At 38.7% G+C, this 19,568-nt stretch overlaps 1 protein-coding gene and 1 long non-coding RNA gene across 6 annotated transcripts in view; one reads left to right on the top strand and one right to left on the bottom strand.

Annotated features, from left to right (window-relative positions):
* Positions 1 to 19,568, bottom strand: part of LOC106093173 (cell adhesion molecule Dscam2) — a 324,166-nt gene that overhangs the window by 185,869 nt on the left and 118,729 nt on the right. The gene's annotated exons all lie outside the window — the stretch shown is intronic.
* The window catches only part of LOC131997843 (uncharacterized), a 47,281-nt gene that overhangs the window by 7,398 nt on the left and 20,315 nt on the right, over positions 1 to 19,568 (top strand). The window lies entirely within an intron of this gene.

Genomic DNA, 19,568 nt, shown 5'->3' with positions numbered 1-19,568 from the left:
GGTATTAAAAATCTTTGCCAACAAAATAATACCAGGCGGTATTGGCAAAGTACCGACCGATTTTTCTATCAGTGTATTCATGAATGTGCGTATCACACAAAACCATACACAATTCTTGAAAGCTGTTGCATATTTTGGTAATTTTATCGATTATCCAGGCATGATATCGGATTTATATGGGTTTTAAGTAAATCCTGCAAAAATGGAATACATTTTTGTATGGTAAAACCTCCAAAAAAGCATTTAAATCTCGAAAAGTCCATAAATCCGGGTTTGGTGGCCAAAGTAAACGTATTTTAAGATCCTTAATTGGAAGAACAGTCTATTTGACAGCTATATCTAAAAAAAGTCTGATCTGGATCATGTTCTGGCCGGATGACGGGAGGCTTAATACAAGTCACTGTGTAAATCGGGTAATAAAAGCGGCTCTTATGGGCTTAAGGCATGGCAGCTATATCTAAATATGGTCCGATCTGAATCATATTCGGGTCGGAAGTCGCCATTTCACCAAAATCGGGCAATAATTACGGCTTTTATGGGCTTAAGACCCCAAATCGGTAACTCGACCGTATGGCGGCTCTGTCTAAATATAGTTCGATCTGAACCATATTTGTGTTCGATATCAAAAAGCTTTAGCCAACTCACCATTTAAAATTTTAGCAAAATTGGGCAATAATTTCGGGTTTTATGGGCGACTCTTTATCGGCTGATTGGTCTATATGGCAGCTATATCAAAATATACTCCGACCTAAAGCATATTTGAATTGGATGTCGACGCACTACTTCTACTACTACTACTTCAGCAAAATCGGATAATAATTGCGGCTTTTATGGACTTAAGACCTTTAATAGGTAGATCGGTCCATGTGGCAGCAATATCTAAATATAGTCCGATCTAAACTATATTTGAGTCGGATGTCGGAAGACGTAAAAAAAACTCAATGTTGCAAATTTTAGCGAAATCGGGTATTAAATGCTGCATTAATGGGTTAAGACCCTGAATCGGCAGATGGGTCTATATAACAGCTATATCTAAATATAGTCGGATCCGAACCATATATAGGTCGGGAGGCAACTCAATGTTTCTAATTTCAGCGAAATCGGGTAATAATTGCGGTTTTCATGAGCTTAAGACCCTCAATCGGCAGATCGGCCTATATGGCAGCTATACCTAAATTTAGTCCGTTCCGAAGCATATTTGGGTCGGATATCGGGAGGATTTAAAAAGCTCACCATTAAAAATTTAAAATAATATCAGTTTTGGCTTGTAGAACATTCGTTAGGTTTTGGTCGGTTTTGGTAGGATTTTTCTTAAATTTTGGTAGGAAATAATTTTCTTGAGTGGCAATACTGCCCATCACCATAGGATGGGGGTATACTAATCTAGTCAGTCCGTATGTAACACCTTGAAATATTCGTCTAAGACCCCATATATTGTAGTATATATATTTTTGATCGATTCGACGTTCTGAGTCGATCTAGCCATGTCCGTCCGTCCGTCCGTCTGTCGAAATCACGATAGCGGTCGAACGCATAAAGCTAGCCGCATTAAATTTTGCACATTTACTAAATATCGATGAAGGTCGTCGGAGATTGCAAATGGGCCATATCGATTTAGATTAAGATGTAGCTCCCATATAAACCGACCTCTCGATTTGACTTCTTGAGCCCTTACAAGCCGCAATTTTTGTCCGATTTGGCTGAAATTCAGCATATAGTGTTCTGTCATGACTTTCAACAACTGTGCTGAGTAGAGTCCGAATCGGCCTATAACCTGATATAGCTCCCATATAAACCGATCTCCCGATTTGATTTCTTGAGCCCCTGGAAGCCGCAATTTTCGTCCGATTTGGCTGAAATTTTACATGCGGTGTTCTGTTTTAACTTTCAACATCTGTGCCAAGTGCGGTCCACATCGGTCTCTAACCTAATATAGCTCCCATATACACCGATCTCCCGATTTGATTTCTTGAGCCCTTACAAGCCGCAATTTTTGTCCGATTTGGCTGAACTCTTGCACGTAGTGTACTGTTATGACTTCCAACAACTGTGCCAAGTACGGTCCGAATCGGTCTTTAACCTGATATAGCTCCCATATAAACCGATCTCCCGATTTGACTTCTTGAGCCCTTACAAGCCGCAATTTTTGTCCGATTTGGCTGAAATTTCGCACAAAGTGTTTTGTCATGACTTTCAACAACTGTGCTGAGCACAGTCCGAATCGGTCTATAACCTGATATAGCTCCCATATAAACCGATCTCCCGATTTGATTTCTTGAGCCCCTGGAAGCCGCAATTTTCGTCCGATTTGGCTGAAATTTTACATGCGGTGTTCTGTTTTAACTTTCAACATCTGTGCCAAGTGTGGTCCACATCGGTCTCTAACCTAATATAGCTCCCATATAAACCGATCTCCCGATTTGACTTCTTGAGCCCCTGGAAGCCGCAATTTTTGTCCGATTTGGCTGAAATTTTGCACACAGTGTTCTGTTATGACTTCCTACTACTGTGCCAAGTACGGTCCACACCGGTCTCTAACCTTATATAGCTCCCATATACACCGTTCTCCCGATTTGACTTCTTGAGCCCCTACAAGTCGTAATTTTTGTCCGATTTGGGTGAAATCTTGCACGTAGTGTACTGTAATGACTTCCAACAACTGTGCAAAGTACGATCCAAATCGGTCTTTAACCGGATATAGGTCCCATTCAAACCAATCTCCCGATTTGAGTTTTTGAGCCTCTGGAAGCCGCAATTTTTGTCCGATTTGGCTGAAATTGAGCATGTCGTGTTCTATTATAACTTTCAGCAATTGCGCCAAGTACAGTTCAAATCGGTCAAGAACCTGGTATAGCTCCCATATAAACCGATAGCCCGATTTGACTTCCTGAGCCTTTACAAGCGACAATTTTCGTCCAATTTGGCTGAAAATTTGTATGTAGTTTTCTGTTATGACTTCCAACCACTGTGTTAAGTACTACCCGAATCGGTATATACCCTGATATAGCTCCCATATAAACCGATTTTATTTGTTACACTTATCATCTATCGTACTGGACTTGATTATGTTCCGGTTTTCGCTTTCGAAATGAAACAAGAAATGTTAATCAATTTGACAAAGGTGTTGCCAAACATACATGGCGTATCAGAAATAGCGATCCACCATGCCAGTCAAAGAGATTTTGACAGCAGCACACTCTTGCTTAACCTTTATAAAGACTTTTCTATTCTAGAATATGTTTGCAGAATCACAAAACGATGTCCAGAAATAGCAACCCATTCTTACAATTTTAATCTCCATTAAGAAATTGCGTGTAAAATCGATTTAGTTCTTAGTGATTTGACTTTCCAAATGACATGAGTTTAAATTCACAACTGTCCACCCCTCCCCTAAAAAGGAAAACCAAAAACACCAAAACTTTTATCTATTGACAGCACATTAGCTTTTCTTAATAGACCAGGCCATTTACAACATTTTAATGGCCGTAGTGTCCTTGTCGTTGTTCAAGCATAACATGCTTGCATGTGCAAGTACTCATGCATGTAACACAATGTTAGGGAGGTTCGGCTTAAGCCAACTAGGAAATGTGCAACAATAGTTGTTGTTATATTTAAAGATGGATTTCTAGAAATTTTCAGAAGTATTGCTACGTAAGGTTAGACCTAACCCAGTTACACTTTCTCTTTTGAAAGGTGATCTCCCAGTTTCTCAAATAATTTCTTTTTATACCCACCACCATAGAAAGGGGGTTTTCAAACCTAGTCATTCCGTTTGTAACACCTAGAAATATGCATCTTAGAACCCCTTAAGTGTATATATTTTTGATCGTCATGAAATTTTAAATCGATCTAGCCATGTCCGTCCGTCGAAAGCACGCTAACTTTCGAAGGAGTAAATCCAGGCGCTTGAAATTTTGCACAAACACTTCTTATCAGTGTAGGCCAGTTGGGATTGTAAATGGGCTAAATCGGTCTATGTTTTGATATAACTGCCATATAAACCGATCTTGGGTTTTGACTTCTTGAGCTTCCAAAGAGGGCGCAATTCTTATCCAATTTGGCTAAAGTTTTGCACGTGGTGTTTTGGTATCATTTCCAACAATCAGATATCATTATCTGATATAGCTGCCATATAAACCGATCTCCCGATAAGACTTCTTGAGCTTCTAGAGAGCGAAATTCTTAACCGATATGGCTGAAATTTTGCACATATTGTTTCGGTATGACTTTCAACAACCGTTCCAAGTACGGTCTAAATCGGTTGATAACCTGGTATAGCTGCCTTATAAACCGAACTTCTGAACCTCTAGAGGGCGCAATTATAACTCGATTTGCCTGAAGTTTTGGAAGTGCTGTTTTTCTATGACTAACAGGCATGGCAAGTACGGTCCACATCGGCCAATAACTTGATATGGCACATATTTATTTGAAAATGTCATTCGAAGAACTTGCGATCCAAGTTGGAAGGTATATAAGATTCGGCTCGACCGCACTTGCATGCTTTTACTTGTTTCAAAGCAATTCCTTCAGGTTTTCCGGGTGATGGGCTACTAACACGGCGCCCCAACCTATCTGTTTTTCGTTACGCTTTAGTTTTTAACAAGTTAAAGCGCACAGAAAACAAGTAAAAAGGCGTTAAGTTCGGCTGGCCGGCTGAATTTTGGAAACCCACCACCTCGGGTATATATGTAAACTACCTTTCATCATAATCCGGTGAAAAATTCATCGCAAAACCTAAAACCGAGAGATCGATCTATATGGCAGCTATATCCAAATCTGGACCGATCTGTGCCATAATTCAGAAGTATGCCAAGGGGTTTAACTTAACTCACTGTCCCAAATTTCGGTGACATCGGACAATAAATGCGCCTTTTATGGCCCCAAAACCTAAAACCGAGATATCGGTCTATATGGCAGCTATATCCAAATCTGGACCGATCTGTGCCATAATTCAGAAGTATGTCAAGGGGTTTAACTTAACTCAATGTCCCAAATTTCGGCGACATCGGACAATAAATGCGCCTTTTATGGGCCTGAGACCCTAAATCGGAGGATCGGTCTATATGGGGGCTATATCCAAATCTGGACAGATCTGGCCCAAATTAACGAAGGATGTCTAGCAGTCTAACACAACTAACTGTTCTAAATTTCAGCAAAATCGGATAATAAATGTGGCTTTTATGGGCCTAAGACCCTAAATCGGAGGATCGGTCTAAATGGCAGCTATATCCAAATCTGGACCGATCTGAGCCAAATTGACGAAGAATGTCAAAGGGCCTAACACGACTCACTGTTCTAAATTTCAGCAAAATCGGATAATAAATATGGCTTTTAGGGGCCTAGGAGGATCGGTCTAAATGGCAGCTATATCCAAATCTGGACCGATCTAGGACAACTTGACGAAGGATGTCGGAGGGCCCAACACAACTCACTGTTCTAAATTTCAGCAAAATCGGATAAAAAAATGTGGCTTTTATGGGCGTAAGGCCCTAAATCGGCGGATCGGTCTATATGGAAGCTATATCCCAATCTGGACCGATCTGAGCCAAATTGAAGAAGCATGTCGATTTTAGTAGTTTTAGTTGAGGTAGTTGTAAAAATAGGCGTACTACCATGTAGAGCACAAAACTCCCATTCATGAATTGCAAACCATGGTTTTGTGTTTTTTTGTTCAATAAATTTATTTTATAAAAATCGGCATAAAAAGTATGAATTTCGTATTCGGAAAAAAAAAAATTAGAGTGGTTTTAACCTTTATTTAATTTAATTAATTGAGACACTTATTACTGTGCCGCAGTACTTATTGATTTATTTCATCGTAAAGAAGGTGATGTCGATAGGCTAGAGGATGCTTGCAAGACTACCACGAGTTTAATACTCTGCGGCACCAAAATTATTAACATTTTTAAGGGTAATTGTAGAGTGAGTGACAGAGAAAAATCCGAGAGCTGCTGTAAAACGAGCGAGGCAAAGCAGGCAGCGCGAGCCGGACAAAGAAAATAAAAAACACCACCACCCAAAGCAAAGCACATGCGGTGGGGTTGGTAGATCGTTTTTTGACTTGCTTAAGAATATATTGTTGTTGTTATATGTTGGCTTACAAAGAGTGCCTTTCAACAACAAATTTGTACTTTGGGTCGTTGAGATTCAAAATAAATTGTTGCAGAAAAATTAACAACTTTCGTAGTTGCTTTTTCAACCACAGTTGTTGTTTTGTGGCACTGAGTTGTCCCTTGACATCCGTGTTGAATACGTCTTAGATTGGCGTATGGTAAGATATATGTAGCTGTCATATATACCGATCTCCCGATTTAAGGTCTCGGGCATATAAATTTATTTTCTTATTTGGTTGAAATTTGGCACATTAAGTTGCTTTAAGCCTCTCCACGGTAATACCGAGTATGGTCAAGATCGGGTTAAAGAGGATGATTTTCCCAAATCACATAAAATTTAGAAAAATGCTTAAATCGAAAGTACGTTCCATATAATTTAAGGTTTGAAGATTATTTCATGCAAAAGTTGACCTTGACTGCGCCTCAATTAGTCCATCCGCTTAGTCCCATTTTCACATACTCTTTCCAACATTTCGGCCAGTATCTCACGAATAAATGCCTCAATGTTGTCTTCCAATGCGTCAATTGAAGCGGGTTTGTCCGTATAGCCTTGAGCTTGAACATAGCCCCGCACAAAATAGTCTAAAGGCGTTAAACCGCACGATCTAGGCGGCCAATTGACCGGTCCTGAACGTGAAATAAAATCTTCCCTGAACTAGCCTCTCAATAGGTGCATTGTTACGCGTACTGTGTCCCATGTGGCATGCAAGTCAAGTTCTTGGATTTTTGGGCAAAAAAAAAAACGTTGGATATCAACTCACAATAGCGCTAATCATTCAAAGTCATGTTACGATTCGCATCATCTTTGAAGAAGTACGGTCCAATGTTGCCACCAGCCCATAAACCACAACAAATTGTTGACTTTTTATACCCTCCTCCAAAGGATGGGGGTATACTAATTTCGTCATTCTGTTTGTAACACCTCGAAATATGCGTCTAAGACCCCATAATGTATATATATTCCTGATATATATATATCCCTTTTAAGGCTGTAGAAGGCACAACTTTGGTTCCATCTTAAAAAAATTTTGCAGGAGATGTTTTTGTTTTGACGTCACACTACATGCAACCAATGTCATTAAAATCGAAGCAGATTTAAGTAAAGTTTCCATATATATCTTTTATGCGTTTCGACTATTAAGGCTGTAGAAGCCACAATTTTCGTACCATCGTAGGAAAATTGTAGAAGTTTCTATTCAATATTTCAAAAGGTATGCAAACTTAAAGTCTGACTAAATTTGGATATAAGTGGTATAGATTAAAAGTACTACGTAGACTCGGTAGTGTAGGGTATTATATAGTCGGCTCCGCCCTACTTTTGCCTTTTCTTACTGGTTTACTTTCTACATTACACGGGGAATTTCGTAGAATTCGGTTAAAAATTAGATATAGCTCCACATTTCCACTTATAGGTTAGGTATATGGTATTGCGTAGTGGACACCTCCTGATTTTAGCCTCTCATTCATTCATGTAGCTTCAGTTTTTTGCCTAACTTCAAGTGCATTTATTCTAATGAAATAAATTCCTTTTTTCCGGGAATGTTTTACACACGCTTCATACTTCCCCGCACCATTTGCGTGAATTGCAATGTCTTAAGTTTTTATTTTTCTCCCTTGACATCAACATCAGTTCATAAGAAATTCCCAACCAAGAAGAAGGAAGAACCAACTCCTTTGGGGCCTTGAATTATTATCTTATCCTTTTAATTTTTTTTTTCTTTTTTTTGTTTACCATTTCAAATTCCATGCCTTATGGATGTATAAAATGAAAATTTGAATAACCAAAAAGGCATAAATAAGAGCGTCGGTAATTGTGTGTGTGTGTGTGTGTGCGGTAGTAGTCAAGGACTTACGTCTGGATTGTTAATAGAGACCCCCCGCCCCTCCATCGCGGTGATACCCTACAGACATCTTGGTGAACATTTTAAAGTCCCAAAAGCCAACAATAAAAGTTTTGCCCTTAACTTGGGCAGAGAAATGAGATATAAATGAAAAAATAACATCGGCCAAGAAACAGGAAAGTAAGGCTCCAAGGGAGCAAGCTAAGCAGCAGCAGCAGCAGCATTAGCAAAAACGGCAAAATTATATACTTTCCTCAATTAAAAAGTTTTCACAATACATTTTAATTTCTCCTTCATTTATATATCTTGTCCTCTTTTCTGACTGGTTTCTTTTACACTTTTCTCCTCCGTACCCATCTCGACTCAATTTCATGCAAAAAGGATATTCTCTCTTTGGCAAAAAAGACCATTTGCAGCAGAAGTTCGAAGGACTTTGGCACAGCCTTAGCTTGAGCGAAAAGAGGCTACTATGCTGCCATGCTGCCACCATCCTTGGGTGCTCATCTAAAGATTTGCTATTTGCTGAATAGCAATGGGAGGGAGGAATAGAAATTTATATGCTGGCTTTTGGCAAGGAGTCCAAACTTTCACTACACTTAGATTGCTTCGTTCGTCCTTTTTTTAATTAATTAGAAAAGCAAGACGAAGATGACGACGTCAACAACGGCAGCATAGCTGTTTAAGAATAAATGGAATAACAAATAAGCACAATACAGTCTGTGTTGTGTTGCCTTGCCTTGCGTTGCGTTGTGCAAATAATAGCTTCTCAAGAATGGTTGTAGCATCTTTCGAAGGATACTTAGGTAAAAGGACATTTCTGTAAAATGCTGCTACATCTTCATTTTAGTAAAATGACACACAAACTAAGGCACAGACACATATACACCGTCATGCCACTCCATTCAATGGGCATACATTAATGAAGACCACTGATGAAAATGGAGCTTTGGAATATTTATCCCAATTTAATACCAGTCCAAACTTAACCCAAGCATATGTTTATGGACTAAGTTTTTGGGATGGAGTTTACAAAATGCATAAAAATGTAGGTAAAAGCTGGGCAGAATTTTGTATACCCTTCACACCATACCATACTCCAGCAGATCAAAAACTCTGTACAAAATTTCAACCATTGTGCAAAATTAGACTGGAATTGCGCCCTCTATGGGCTCAAGAAGTTCATTAGTGAGATCGGTTTGTATGGAAGCTACACACAAACGTCCAACTTTTTGGCCCATTTACAATCCTAACCGACCCACATTGTAAAGAAGTATTTATGCAAAATTTCAGGCGACTAGTTTTAATCCTTCGAACGTTTGCGTGTTTTCGACAGACGAACGGACGGACATGGTTAGATCGACTTAAAATTTCATAACGATCAAGCATATCTATACTTCTTGGGGTCTTAGACAAATATTTTGAGGTGCTACAAACGGAATGACGAACTTAGCATACCCCCATCCTATGGCGGATGGTATTAAAATTCGTCAAAATCTGTAACAAAGTTGTTTAAATTTTGCATCTACAGAATACTCTAAGAATATTCAAGAAGTCAAGATCCCAGATCGGTTTATATGGCAGCTATATCAGTTTATGAACCGATTTGGATCATACTTGACACAGTTGTTGGAAGTTGTGACGAAACACGTCATGCTAAATTTCAGCCATATCGGATGAGAAGTGCGCGCTCTATTGGCTCCAGAAGTCAAGACCCCAGATTGGTTTATATGACAGCTATATCAGTTTATGAACCGATTTGAACCATACTTGGCACAGTTATTGGAAGTTGTGACGAAACACCTCATGCAAAATTTCAGCCAAATCGGATGAGAAGTGCGCGCTCTATTGGCTCAAGATGTCAAGATCCCAGATCGGTTTATATGGCAGCTATATCAGTTAATGGACCGATTTGAACCATACTTGGCACAGTTGTTGGAAGATGTGACGAAACACGTCATGCAAAATTTCAGCCAAATCGGATGAGAAGCGCGCGCTCTATTGGCTCCAGAAGTCAAAACCCAAGATCGGGTTATAAGGCAGATATATCAGTTTATGAACCGATTTGGATCATACTTGACACAGTTGTTGGAAGTTGTGACGAAACACGTCATGCTAAATTTCAGCCAAATCGGGTAAGAATTGCGCCTTATAAAGGCTCAAGAAGTCAAGACCCCAGATCGGTTTATATGGCAACCATATCAGTTTATGAACCGATTTGGATCATACTTGACACAGTTGTTGGAAGTTGTGACGAAACACGTCATGCTAAATTTCAGCCATTTCGGATGAGAAGTGCGCGCTCTATTGACTCCAGAAGTCAAGACCCCAGATCGGTTTATATGACAGCTATATCAGTTTATGAACCGATTTGGATCATACTTGACACAATTGTTGGAAGTTGTGACGAAACACCTCATGCAAAATTTCAGCCAAATCGGATGAGAAGTGCGCGCTCTATTGGCTCAAGATGTCAAGATCCCAGATCGGTTTATATGGCAGCTATATCAGTTAATGGACCGATTTGAACCATACTTGGCACAGTTATTGGAAGTTGTGACGAAACACCTCATGCAAAATTTCATCCAAATCGGATGAGAAGCGCGCGCTCTATTGGCTCCAGAAGTCAAGACCCCAGATTGGTTTATATGACAGCTATATCAGTTTATGAACCGATTTGAACCATACTTGGCACAGTTATTGGAAGTTGTGACGAAACACCTCATGCAAAATTTCAGCCAAATCGGATGAGAAGTGCGCGCTCTATTGGCTCAAGATGTCAAGATCCTAGATCGGTTTATATGACAGCTATACCATATTATGAACCGATTTGAATCATACTTAACATAGTTATTGGAAGTGATACCGAAACACCACGTGCAAAATTTCAGTCAAATCGGATAATAATTGCGCCCTCTATTGGCTCAAGAATTCAAGACCCAAGATCGGGTTATATGGCAGCTATATCAGGTTATGAACCAATTTGAACCATACTTAGCACAGTTGTTGGAAGTTGTGACGAAACACGTCGTGCAACATCTCAGCCAAATCGGATAATAATTGCGCCTTCTAGAGGCTCAAGAAGTCAAGACCCCAGATCGGTTTATATGACAGATATATCAGTTTATGGACCGATTTAAACCATACTTGGCACAGTTGTTGGAAGTTGTGACGAAACACGTCATGCAAAATTTCAGCCAAATCGGATAAGAATTGCGGCTTCTAGAGACTCAAGAAGTCAAGACCCCAGATCGGTTTATATGGCAGCTATATCAGATTATGAACCGATTTGCACCACACTTGGCACAGTTATTGGAAGTCATAACAAAACACCTCGTGCAAAATTTCAGCCAAATCGGATGAGAAGTGCGTGCTCTACTGGCTCCAGTCAAGACCCAAGATCGGATTATATGGCAGCTATATCAGGTTATGGACCGATTTGAACCATACTTGGCACATAACAAAACACGTCATGCAAAATTTCATTCCAATCGGATAAGAATTGCACACTCTAGAGGCTCAAGAAGTCAAGACCCAAGATCGGTTTATATGGCAGCTATATCAAAACATGGACCGATATGGCCCAATTACAATCCCAACCGACCTACACCTATAAGAAGAATTTGTGCAAAATTTCCTTCGATACTCCTTCGAAAGTTAGCGTGCGTTCGACTTACAGACGGATGGACAGACAGACGGACGGACATGGCTAGATCGACATAAAATGTCACGACGATCAAAAATATATATTCTTTATGGGGTCTCAGACGAATATTTCGAGTAGTTACAAACAAAATGACGAAATTAGTATATCCCCAACCTATGGTGGAGGGTACATCAATGTTCAGCGGTATTTTCCCCTCCTAATGCAACTTTTGTGAGTTACTATGCCATGAAAAAGAGGTGTCGCACTGGCCCCTTATCATTGAGTTTAAACTTGAATCCGACTGCACTCATTGATATGTGAAAAGATTGCCCTGTTCCGTAGTGGAATGTTCATGTTTCGTGCAATTTGCAAGGCAGACTGCCACTAACCTATTTTAGCACTTGACTGAAGAATCGGACCTTGTCATATGTTCCAGCAAACCATATCGAAAACAGATCAGAAGATTGAAAATACCCTTCGCCATCTACAAAATAAGCATTTATCATCTGTGAAAATTATATCACCGAATTGACCGATTCGGACAAAACTTGGTAATGATGTTGAAAGACATCAGAAAGGTTTTGGGTTAAATTTCAACCAAATCATGTAAAAATTTAGGCTTCGAGGACCTCAAGAAGTCAAATCTGGGGGTGGGTTTTTATTGGGGGCTATATCAGTTTACAGACCGACTAGGATTGTACTTGGCATTGATGTTGGAAGTCATAACACAAGTTTTGGTTACAAGTTTCAGCCAAATCGGATGAAAATTGAGACTTCTTGGGAACGCAAGAAGTCAAATCCGCCGATCGGTCTATATGGAAACTATATCAAAACATGAACCGATAGGGCCCATTTACAATCCCAAGTGGCCTACACTAACTAATAAAAAGTACTTGTGCAAAATTTCAAGGGGCCAGCTTTACTCCTTCCAAAGTTAGCGTGCTTTCAACCGGCAGACGGACTGGATCGACTTAAAATGTCCCATAGGTGAGCCTTCAAAGTTGGTCACCTTGGTCCCCCAGTATTTGGTTCGGGCAGCCAAATGCCGATTTTCCAAATGTTTGAAAACCCCTATAAAATATTTGTTTTTATCCCTCCACATCCTGTGGTGGAGGGTTATACTAATCTAATGATGCCGTTTGTAACACCTCGAAATATTGATCTGAGACCCCATAAAGTATATATTGTTGATCGTTTCGACGTTCTGAGTTGATCGAGCCATGTCCGTCTGTCGAAATCACGCGGTCGAACGCGTAAAGCTAGCAGCGTGAAATTTTGCGTAGATGCTTAATATTACTTAATATCTTTGGGCATTGCAAATGGGCGATATCGATTCAGATTTGTATATAGCTCTCATATAAACCGATCTTCCGATTTGACTTCTTGAGCCTTTGGAAGTCGCAATTTTTGTCCGATTTGGCTGAAATTTTGCAGATGGTGTTCTGTTATGATTGCCAACAACTGTCCCAAATGTGGTGCGAATCGGTCTATAAGCTGATATAGCTGCCATATAAACCGATCTCCCGATTTGACTTCTTGATCCCTAGCAAGCCGCAATTTTTGTCCAATTTGGCTGAAATTTTGCAGATGGTGTTCTGTTACGACTTCCAACATCTATGCCAACTATGGTTTAAATCGCTCTATAATCTGATTAGCTCTCATGTAAACCGGTCTCTTGATCATGCTGGTTCGGTTCCTAAAAGCTTAAATTTTTGCTGGTTTGACTGAAGTTTGGTATGTATTGCCCAAAAAGTAATTGCGGATTTTTTAAAAGAAAGTAAATGCATTTTTTTATAAAACTTGGAATGAACTTTAATCATATATACTTTTTTTACACTTTTTTTCTAAAGCGAACTAAAAGTAACAGCTGATAACTGACAGAAGAAAGAATGCAATGACAGAGTCACAAGCCGTTGAAAAAATTTGTCAACTGCGACTATATGAAAAATCCGCAATTACTTTTTGGGCAACCCAATAGAATAAGATTATGCCCTTCAACTAAATTTGGTTTTTAGTGATGGGTTCCCAAGATTCAGTCCGGCCGAACTTAGCACGCTTTTACTTGTTGTTAGCCACCTTGGTAGCCGCAGCAAAATTTGTTTTAGGCTTCAAGGGCCTTCCTTGGTTTTGGTTTTAGGGCATGCAGAGCTACTCGAGTTATCCAGGACCTTCAGGATCCTCTTCGGCATCACATCAATGTCCTCCATAGTTTCCACTTCTTTTCAAGGCAACAAGATATAGTTCTGCAGAATACGAGCTGAAACTTATTCCCTATATAGCGAACCCGCTTACCTATTGTTTTTTTTTTATATTCTCATCTGGTTCTACACTAACATTTAATGTTGCCAAAAAAAAGAGTAAACTATTAAATGCAACCGAATGTAATTTAATATTGTTGGCTTCTATTTTTTAGCAGCAACTTTCCCGTAAAACTATGCTGGGAAAAGTATTATAAAATACATTTTAACTTCGTAACTGAGTTCATGTTAAAAACTTCGTACAAATATCCAACTGTGCTGTTTCAGGTCTGCACAACAAGAAAAAGTCCCCAAAGGCAATGGTGAAAAAAGTTTTCTGTTTTGAAAACAAGGATTTATTTCAAATTTCCTAGTATTCCATATTGAAATATGAACAGAACTGTAGTGTGAAAATAAAGTTTTGTGTATATTATGCGCTGCAAGTTCTCAAAATAATAATAATAAACACCCATACTATCAGAAGGTCTCAGAGTTATGATTAAAACCTATTTTTGAATTCAAAATGAGAATGTTCGACGTACAGCTTTAATTGTATTCTAGTATAACTAAATACAAGTAAACACGTAAGAAGGCATTACGATTGGCAGGACCAAACTTTGGATACCCCTCACCTCGTGCATAAATCTCCAGCACTTTTCGTCATAGACCGGTGAAAAGATACATCATTTATGAACCCATAGCATTTATATGGAAACAACCCAAACCGGGCCCGCTCCTCTGCGCTGGGAGGTGGGAGACCTCCCATTACTTGGACCTATTGTTTTATACCATATTTGTAATCTACTGCCTTATACTTTTCATTTGAGTCTCAAATTGACATGAACTTCGAATATATCTGTTTAGAGGAGTTTTGGGGTTCGGGGGGAGGGTCCCGCTGGGTACTTGGACCCAAATTTTAATACCATATTGGTCGTTTTGGTCTCCAATACCTAGGCTATATAATTTTTAGACATCGGGTGGAGGCGGACCCTCCCCCTTACCCCAAAAAATCCAACCATATCCGAAAGTGGTCCGATGGGCACAATAAAGGTACCAAATGATAGGTATTGGAGACCAAAACGACGAATATGGTATTAAAATTCGGGTCCAAGTACCCAGCGGGCCCCCCAACCCCAAAACTCCTATGAAAATTTTAAGAAAATCGGTTCAGCCAAGTATCATATATGACCCCCTATACTTTGATCTCTGATTTTGTATGCCAGTTTCGAAATCTACTCCCGAATACCTTTCATTTGAGCCCCATATTGAAATGAACGTCCAATATGTCTGTTTGAAGGAGTTTTGGTGTTGGGGGGGCCCGATGGGTACTTAGACTCAAATTTTAATATCATATTCGCATTCTACTCTCCAATACCTTTTATTTGATATCTACAATGTCCCGATCGGTCCACATTTGATTTTGGGTTGTGTTTTTGGCATAAGGGGGAGGGTCCGTCCCCCTTCCGATACCGAAAAATTATACAGCCTATGTTTCCTTCCAGACCAACCTATACTATATGCGAAAATTTAGAGAAAATCGGTTCTGCCGTTTTTCAGTCTATACGCAACAAACAAAACGAGTCCCATATATTCGTGATTGTCTAATGTGCCCATTTTGGGCGTTTTTGTCGGGGTGGGGTGACCCCCTATACTTCGACATGAATTTGTATGTCAGATTCGTTGTCTACTCCCGCATACTTTTCATTTGATACCTATGAAGTCCTTATCGGTCCGTTCTTGATTTTGGTTGGTGTTTTTGGGGTAACGGTGGAGGGTCCGCCCCCCTACGTTATCAATAAATTATAAAGCCTATTCCTACTTGCCTACTTGCCTTGGCCATATTCGTAGTCTACTCCCGAATACCTTTCATTTAAGTCCCATATTGTCATGATCGTCAAACAGACCTATTTTAAGGGGTTTTGGGGCTGGGACGGCCCCTAGGTACTTGGACCCAACTTTTATTGTGAAATTCGTACTCTACTCTTGAATACCTTTCATTTGAATCCCATATTGTCCCGATCGGTCCACTTTTATTTTTGGGTAGTACTTTGTGGGTAAAGGGGAGGGTCCGCCCTCATCCCGATATCAAAAAATTATATAGGCTATGTTTTCTTCCAGATCAACCTACACAATCTGTGAAAATTTCAAGGTAATCGGTTCAGGCGTTTTTGAGTCTATACGGAACAAAGAAACAAACAAACCGTTTGTTGACTTTAGCAAAGCGTTCGACACCTTATCACATGCAAAACTTCTTGATGTACTGGAAAGAGTTGGCATACGAGGAAACTGCCTTGAATGGATCAAAAACTACTTGTACTGCAGAAAATACAGAGTCAAAATTGATGAACATCTGAGCCAGGAGAAGGATTTGCATTATGGAGTTCCTCAAGGATCAAAACTCGGGCCCATACTATACCTAATATATGCAAACGAAATGATTAGACAAGCCAACTGCAGCAAAATATTTGCCTATGCTGATGATACGGCTATAATTGTTGCGCACAATGATTTGGAGAGAGCAGTAGAGAATATGCAAAATGAGCTTTACAACATAACAAAATGGTGCCATGACAATGGATTAATAATCAATGCGAACAAAACCAAGCTAATGCATATTAAACAGCCTCACATTCCAACGTGTGACATAAACATAAAGTTTCATAACAATGACTGCCTGCATAAGAAACAACTATCTACAACATTTGCAAATGATACATGCGATAAAATAATCGAGGTAGTTGGTACATATAAATACCTTGGAGTTATGGTTGACCATAATTTTAACTGGAAGGAACATATTCTGAACCTGAATAAAAAGTTAAGAAAAGTCTCCTATGTGCTTTATCATCTAAATAATTGTGCGCCAATACACGTAACCAAACAGGCGTACTACTCATTAGCGGAATCCTACATACGTCACGGCATTACAGCATATGGAAACTCTTCTCATTGCAATACACTACAAAAGTCTCAAGATAGGCTAATTAAAATATTAATGAAAAATAAATCAGCCAATTCACCCCGCAATCACTTACAATACGCCTCCACTCTCACCCAAAGATACACTTCCGTACGACAAAATCAGATCAATTATAATACACCCGAAGAGACAATAAAGGAGTTCATGAAAATTCAAAATATAATGACCATCAAGAACATTTATAAAACAACAATAATCAAGGAATTCGAAGACGCAAATTTTTTGGAGCCTATCAGTCACTCCCATAATACGAGAAGAAGAGCTGAAGGAAGATTTAAAACGCCAAGATTCAATAACAAATATGGCAAGAACTCGATTGAAGTACAATTACCCAGCATTTTAAACGCCTTGCCAATGGAAATTTTTAGCTTACAAAACAAAATTAAGAGAAGAAAAAATATTAAACAATTTTTCTTAAACTCGCAATGAAGCGAAAAATTTAAATAATATTGTAAAATATGAACTAAGAATCAAATTTGTTAATTAATTTTTTTATACATTGTCTTTTATAAAACCTGCATACAAGCCACGGCTTCGCGGGGATTATTTGTTATGTATGGAAACAATTTGTTACTCAATAAAATTCAAATTGAAATTGAAAAAAAAAAAAAAAAAGTTTGTTTGGTTGTTTGTTTGTTTGGTTGTTTGTTTGTTTGTTTGTTTGTTTGTTTGTTTGTTTGTTTGTTTGTTTGTTTGTTTGTTTGTTTGTTCGTTTGTTTGTTTGTTTGTTTGTTTGTTTGTTTGTTTGTTTGTTCGTTTGTTTGTTTGTTTGTTTGTTTGTTTGTTTGTTTGTTTGTTTGTTTGTTTGTTTGTTTGTTTGTTTGTTTGTTTGTTTGTTTGTTTGTTTGTTTGTTTGTTTGTTTGTTTGTTTGTTTGTTTGTTTGTTTGTTTGTTTGTTTGTTTGTTTGTTTGTTTGTTTGTTTGTTTGTTTGTTTGTTTGTTTGTTTGTTTGTTTGTTTGTTTGTTTGTTTGTTTGTTTGTTTGTTTGTTTGTTTGTTTGTTTGTTTGTTTGTTTGTTTGTTTGTTTGTTTGTTTGTTTGTTTGTTTGTTTGTTTGTTTGTTTGTTTGTTTGTTTGTTTGTTTGTTTGTTTGTTTGTTTGTTTGTTTGTTTGTTTGTTTGTTTGTTTGTTTGTTTGTTTGTTTGTTTGTTTGTTTGTTTGTTTGTTTGTTTGTTTGTTTGTTTGTTTGTTTGTTTGTTTGTTTGTTTGTTTGTTTGTTTGTTTGTTTGTTTGTTTGTTTGTTTGTTTGTTTGTTTGTTTGTTTGTTTGTTTGTTTGTTTGTTTGTTTGTTTGTTTGTTTGTTTGTTTGTTTGTTTGTTTGTGTGTTCCTTATAGACTCGCAAACGGCTAAACAGATTTTCTTTTAATATATAGACCAATCACGTTAATATGGGACTCAAATGAAAGGTATTTACGATTAGAAAACGTATCTGATATCCAACGAATCGGACCAAGTGTTTGAGGGACCACCCCAAAACATCCCTAAATCGGACATATTTGCCCACCATGGCAATATGGGACTCAAATGAAAGGTATTTGCGAGTAGAATACGAATTTCATATGACATGGGTACTTGTGCAAGCAGAGGCAGTGCTTGGAGTGTTTGAGAGAAAAATGCTTCGCAAAATATATGGACCAGTTTGCGTTAATGCAGAATATAGGCGTCGTATGAAACACGAACTGTATGACGACGATGTCATAATTACATGCATTAAAATACAACGGCTGCGTTGGCTAGGTCATGTTGTCAGAATGGATGAAGAAGCTCCAACAAAGAAGTCTTTTGAAGGCAAACACTGTGGTATACACAAACCGGGGCGACAAGAAGCCCGGTGAAAAGAGCAAGTGGTGGGAAACGAGGCGCTTGGAACGCAATTCTGAGTTTGGCTAGTGGAACAAATGTGCTGTCATAGCCAATTAAAGTAAAGTTCTTCTTCTAAAACGAAAATATTCTGTATGTGTTCAGTGATGAATATTTCAGGGTTTCACCAACGAAATGTCGAAGTTAACATACGCCCATCCCATGGTGGTTGGTTTAATTATGTTTTGTGTAATATTGGCATCGTTGCAAGTATTCCTCTTAACTTTTTAAGGTCTTTACATCCCACAGACCATCCACCTTGTCCTCAGCATATCCTTTACCTTAATAATAAGCGTTAAGGTTGTTAGTGCTGGCAGCTGGCATTGTTATTCCTAAAGTTTATATCAGGTGACAGAAATTGGCTGGTCAGTTGCCTTGTAGTTGTGTGACCATAGAAAGTATGCAACAACTTTAAATAAATGTGTTTTTTCAATTTCATGCCATTGTTTTGGGAGCCCTAACAAAATTTGTCCATTGTCCAAAAGTTATAGAAGTTTTTTTCTGAATATTTTGTTCTAAAAATATAAAACCATTTTTTTGTGTTTTTTTTTTCATTCTCAAAATGGTTTGGATTTACATGGAGCTTTTGTTCCAAGTTTTAATAATAACAAGTAAAAAAGGCATTGAAGTTTGGCCGGGCCCAACTATGGATAGCTAGCTTTACGCGTTCGACCGCTATCGTGATTTCGACCATAGGATGGGGGTATACCAATCTAGTCGTTCCGTTTGTAACTCCTCGAAGTATTGATCTAAGACCCCATAAAGTCTATACTTGATCGTCAGCTGCCAGCACTAACGACTCAGAATATGGAGACGATCAAGTATAGACCTTATGGGGTCCTAGATCAATACTTCGAGGAGTTACAAACGGAACGACTAGATAGGTATACCCCC

This window comes from Stomoxys calcitrans, chromosome 1 (assembly GCF_963082655.1).
Source record: "Stomoxys calcitrans chromosome 1, idStoCalc2.1, whole genome shotgun sequence".
NCBI classification, from domain to species: domain Eukaryota; kingdom Metazoa; phylum Arthropoda; class Insecta; order Diptera; family Muscidae; genus Stomoxys; species Stomoxys calcitrans.
This window is presented reverse-complemented; position numbering and strand designations above follow the sequence as displayed.